Raw genomic sequence first — 6,000 nt, 5'->3', positions numbered from 1 at the left:
GTAACAAAATGTGGAAAAAGTCAAGGGGTCTGAATACTTTCCTAATGTACTGTATACACTGAACACCTTCCTAGTATTGAGTTGCACCCCCTTTTGCCCTCAGAACAACATCAATTCATTGGGTCATGGACTCTACAAGGTGTCAAATGCGTTCCACAGGAATGCTGGCCCATGTTGACTCCAATGCTTCCCACAGTTGTGTCAAGTTGGCTGGATGTCCTTTGGGTGGCAGACCATTCTTGATACACATGAGAAACGGTTGAGCATGAAAAACCCAGCAGCGTTGCAGTTCTTGACACACTCAAACCGGTGCGCCTGGCACCTACTACCATATCCCGTTCAAAGGCACTTAAATCTTTTGCCTTGCCCATTTACCCTCTGAATGGCACACATACACAATCCATGTCTCAATTGTCTCAAGGCTTAAAAATCCTTATTTAACCTGTCTCCTCCCCTTTATCTATACTGATTGAAATTGATTTAAAAGTGACATCAATAAGGGATTATAACTTTCACCTGGATTCACCTGGTCAGTCTATGTCATGGAAAGAGCAGGTGTTCCTAATATTTTGTACACTCAATGTAGATGCTTCTGCATAATGACACTGTGATTCAACCAATGTTTTTCAACACCCTCAGGATGCTTCCAGCTTGTGTCGAAACATTGGTTGAATCATGAGTGGATCTGCATTATTCCTGTTTTGTTGTAGTGGCTGTGCAGTGTCAAAACCTTGGTCCCTGGACCGTCACTGGTCCCTGGAATGTTGTTAAGAGGTCCTTCAGATGGTTAGCTGACACTGACACCAATTTAACCAGTTCTCAAGGGTTCGTTTTAATATAAGTGGTCATTCAAGGCGTGGAACCATAACTTGCGGTTCCCTTGTACGCAAACAGTTGACAAAGACGGCTCTATGGGTTATTATCATCAAGCTCAATAAATGGTAGAAAGACAAGTGTCATCCGGGTGGGTTGCAGACTGCAGCAGGTAAAAATCTAAAGGTGCACGACAACGTCAATTAATGACACTTTGTCTTTTCTACCATAAATTGAGCTTAAGTGTGCTTACAGACTTAGTTATTTTACGAGACTTATAGCCTACGTTGGCAGAATGTTTGAGATTGTCTTACCTTGTGTAGATGATGTGTATGAGAACACTTTTTCCAAGGGTCGGTCTGTCTATGGTGTGGCCATCTGCTGCTGCTTGTCTTCAAAAGCATCCTTAAAACCTCATAACCCCACCACTCACCACTTCAACCACCACACACACACACGCAAGCACACACACATGGTCCCTCAGGTCGAACCCAGTCAGTGGTTGATACACACACATGTTCCAACCTGCTCCCACACACTCCTCTCAGCTGTGTCTACTGCAGTTCTGTTTAAATAGGGTTTAATATGTTTAAACAGCAGACCTATTCTACCATAGCTTCAAATGACCCCAGAGACAGTCTTGTATGTTCACCTTAATGAAGACCTTTTATTCCCTACCTCTATAGCACACTTTCTATATCTATGAGGATAGCCTAAGTCAACTATCAAATCAAATGTTATTTGTCACATGCGCCGAATACAACAGGTGTAGACCTTACCGTTAAATGCTTACTTACAAGCCCTTAACCAACAATGCCTTTTTAAGAAAAAAAAGAGTTAAGAAAAAGATTTACTAAATAAACTAAAGTAAAAAATAAAAGAGCAACATTAAAATAACAATAACGAGGTTATATACAGGGGGTACTGGTACTGAGTCAATGTGCGGGGGTACAGGTTAACTATGTGGGTAATGATAAGGAGTACTGGACTCAATGCAATAAAGCATGGACATTTTCATTATTGAATGGTTGGGGAGCAATTCATGATTCACGTCTTCTACCTCCTCTCTCTCTCTCCCTCACTCTGTAGGTTATATTGAGTAGATATTATAATATAGGGCTTACATGTCATTTTGTCGAGCAAAACCTTTTGTGGAAGGTACTATGCAGCGCACAGACCCCCCCTCCAGCACTCAACATAATCGAGATACATCAAGTTTCCTTGTTAGTCCTATTTGGCGGGGAAACTGTGAAGCCAGCTTTATAGCCTATTGCTTGTTTCTGTTTATGAGTATTTTATTAAAGAATGTGAAACAATGTTGTGTCTGTTTGCTGATTTTCATTAAATTATGCATTCCAATTCAATCAAGTTACAATTATCAGCGTTGGTATTGACATCAGTGAGCAGGCTTTCTGAGTGATGAGAGACACATGGGTAGGCCTACCAACCAGAAAACATCTGAAAAACAAAAAATATTATGAAATTCGGACCACAGAAATCCAATGTTTATATAAAATATCTGCCTTTGCCCGACAAGTCTAATAAGTCCATTTAACATATGCCAACATCACAAAATCAATTTGGCCTATGTTGTTTCATTTAGTCTCATTATGAAATTGAACATTTTGACTATTTTAAAAGAACAGAATACCATATTTTCGTCTTATCATAAGACTATAATATTGGAATGTTGTAAGGTACTGCCCTACCCTGACTTGTGGGGACACTCAGGTGAAGCCATTGAATAAAATGAATTACAAGGAAATAAGGCTTTTGAACCTGTTTTTAAAATGCTATAGGCCTACATTTTTTGCCTGTATAGTTTGGACTATACTTTTTGTAAGGTATATGAGACATCAAAACATTTTAGAAAAACCTCCTGTGCTATGTCTCACAACAGCTGTTCACTTTAATGTCATTCTGAAAATTATTTCCTGAATCAGCTGATGATTGTTGAAACTGGGTTCAAGTTCAATGTCTAATTTCACCGATGAATGCTTATTATATTGATAGGCAAACAACACTGCCATTAATACAAGGAACAACAAGTGTTTTATGTCACACCATTCTGGACAAGTAAAATGTTATTAGAATGTATTGAAATGTTACATTCCCATGATGCCCAAAAGACAGTTGTAGTTTTAGGAGGTCATACTTAAATGTAAAATAACAATAGACACACAAACTAAAGAAGATCATTTTATTATCTTAAGATTCTCACCAAGACAGGCAGACAGTCCAGACAGACAAACAGTACAGTAGGCTATATATACATTGCGCAAGAAGAGTATACACTATTTTAATTTAATTTTAATGTTTTTATTTTTATGCAAATGTATGCTGCTAATGAACAGTAACTAGGCCCAACTGATTACATTTGAAACTATCCTCTTTGAATTGCCAGATCTGAATAGATGGGTTGGATGGATAGCTTTGATAGTCCCGAGTGGCGCAGTGGTCTAATGCACTGCATCGCAGTGCTAGCTGTGCCACTAGAGATCCTGGTTTGAATCCAGGCTCTGTCGTAGCCGGCCGCGACCGGGAGACCCATGGGGCGGTGCACAATTGGCCCAGCGTCGTCCAGGGTAGGGGAGGGAATGGCCGGCAGGGATGTAGCTCAGTTGGTAGAGCATGGCGTTTGCAACGCCAGGGTTGTGGGTTCGATTCCCACAGGGGGCCAGTATGAAACATTTAAATAAATAATGTATGCACTCACTAACTGTAAGTCGCTCTGGATAAGAGCGTCTGCTAAATGATGTAAATGTAGTCCAGCAATCGAATTGCAAGTCGTTCACATGCTAATAATCCAAATATTCTGCTTAAAAAGATATTGCACTGCTATTCTTAGAGGAGGTCAGAACAAGCTGTAATGGAACCCGGATTTATCCTCTCTGTGAGTGGAAATAATATCCTGGTGCATGAAGGCTACACCTACAGATGGGAACAACAGACCTCAAATAAGTCCTTCTGGAAGTGCACTGAATATGATGCTTTCGAATGCTGATGTCGCATAACCCACACTGATGGGGTTATCTCCAAGTTATCTGGAGAACACAACCATATCCTGGACAATCCTCGGATTCGGATACGAAAGGTGATGATGAATGGCCTGAAGGAGAGAAGCCTGGAGACCCAGGAAGAAACCGACCAAGTTGTGGACCATGGCTTGCCTGCATCTATTTGGGGAGAAAATACATTTTCTTAAACGAAAACACATTGTAGAAATGAGATATAGCCCTAGTATATGATGTTTTTAGCCTTCAGCCTTTATATAACCATATGAACGAATACAATATTCTGCCCATACATTTTTGGCAATAACTGAACCAATTTCTGTAGACTATATGTGCTATACAATATTCTGCCCATATGAAAGAATGTATATACAATATTTTAGCAGTGGAGCATTGGCAATTTTACCATGTAAATCTTGGTGGGGCAAAAATAAAAAATAGTGGGATGCATGCCAGCAAAGCCACTACACAACACAGCACAACACTAAACAATACATTAATTGCATTATAAGGGTGACAAACGGTGCGCACAAACTGTTTGGGCCTACATAAAGCTGTCCCAACAGCAGAGTCCCAACAGCAGTCCCAACATCTTACCACTGCTACACCTGGCTATCAGCGGAGCTTTGTCTGGCAGCGAAATAGTTAATTCAGCCTCATTTATTGCCTTTTTAAAAAACATAGCTGATATGGCTGACTTGCTTAAACAAATGTGGTTTCTAATGACAATTGAGATGTACAAACTATGGCATAAGGGGACGACAAGCGGATAAGAGGCTATCCGTAATTTCGATTAAGATATTAATGAGCGAGCTAGGACGGACATAGTCAATACAACTATTTGTTTAGCACTTTTGAAATGTACAGAGACAGAATTCAGAACATGGGCTGTTCTTACAATATTCTCCCTGTACACCAAGTCAGAACCGTAGGATAAATAAAGGGGGCATATAAGCAGACAATGAAAGCTCTTTCAATGATTAAATTTCTCTTAAACATGTTATAGGCTACATGTTATGTGCACCACCAACTCAGGGGAAAATAGACCAAATTATTAGGGTGAGGCACATGGGCTACTAACAGCGTACACAACATACACTTAGTATTACTTTCTTAGCTACAGTATGCATATCTCCCTGGCATATTACATCATTTATGCAGCAGCATACAATACATTTTTGGACTCACCTTGTTGTGCTGTGCTCACTTTAACAGGAAGGTGGCGCGGCGGTCCTTCTTGGGCAAATTTTGTCATCAAACTTTGTCATCTAAGTCTGGCATTCTCTGGATTTATGGTGCTTTCAAGACAACTGGGAACTCAGAGAAAAAAACAAGGTCGAATCATGATGACGTAATTGATCTTCAAGTTGTAGATCTAGAAAGAGGCCCGAGTTCTGGATTTACAATTCCGAGTTGGATGACCATTCAAAACGTATTTTCCCAGTCGGAGCTCGTTTTTTCCCGAGTTCCCTAGTTGTTGCAGTTCCGAGTTAACAGTTGTTGTGAGTGCGGCACAAATCATGCTTCATTGACAGCATGGCCAATGTTGAATGTTTATCATTTTAAACTTGGAAAAAATACCCTTATTCCCATATTTGGGAGCGCACAGCCAATCCACTGAATAGCAGGCTAGTGATTGCTTTGCAATGCTTGCAGTTAGCCACTGATTCCTTCCAAACCACTCATTGTTGAATTTGCGATTTCCAACTTGTTGTGTAACGTTTATGTCCAATGGCCGATGAGCACCGTAATTATATAATTATAACACTATAATTTATCTTCAAATGACAAGGATTTAAAAGGATTTGCCAGTAGATTGTCGACTTGATTCATGATGATGAGTGCTAGCTAAAACTTTGAAAGTATGATGTTGACATGATCAGTCCAATCACAGCTACAGTAGATATAACGTGATTTGACTTAATTTTATCTGTGGCAAATGACCTTGAGCCTTCTTGGATGGGCACTTATAATGTAACTCTATGGCAGCACCCAAGTGGCTTGATATTTCGAGCTCTACCCTTAGACTTGGCGATGACGTACTGTCCCCACGAGTGACAGAACACTGAACTAATCACGGCGCAACTAGAGAACATTACCATCACCTACGCTCTGTATTTTCCGCTGGCTGCCCCACCACCACAGAAACCCCTGAGCTAGGCTGAAACACCTG

The sequence above is a fragment of the Coregonus lavaretus genome (assembly GCF_964263955.1).
Source record: "Coregonus lavaretus genome assembly, chromosome: 24".
Classification (NCBI taxonomy): Eukaryota; Metazoa; Chordata; class Actinopteri; order Salmoniformes; family Salmonidae; genus Coregonus; species Coregonus lavaretus.
This window is presented reverse-complemented; position numbering follows the sequence as displayed.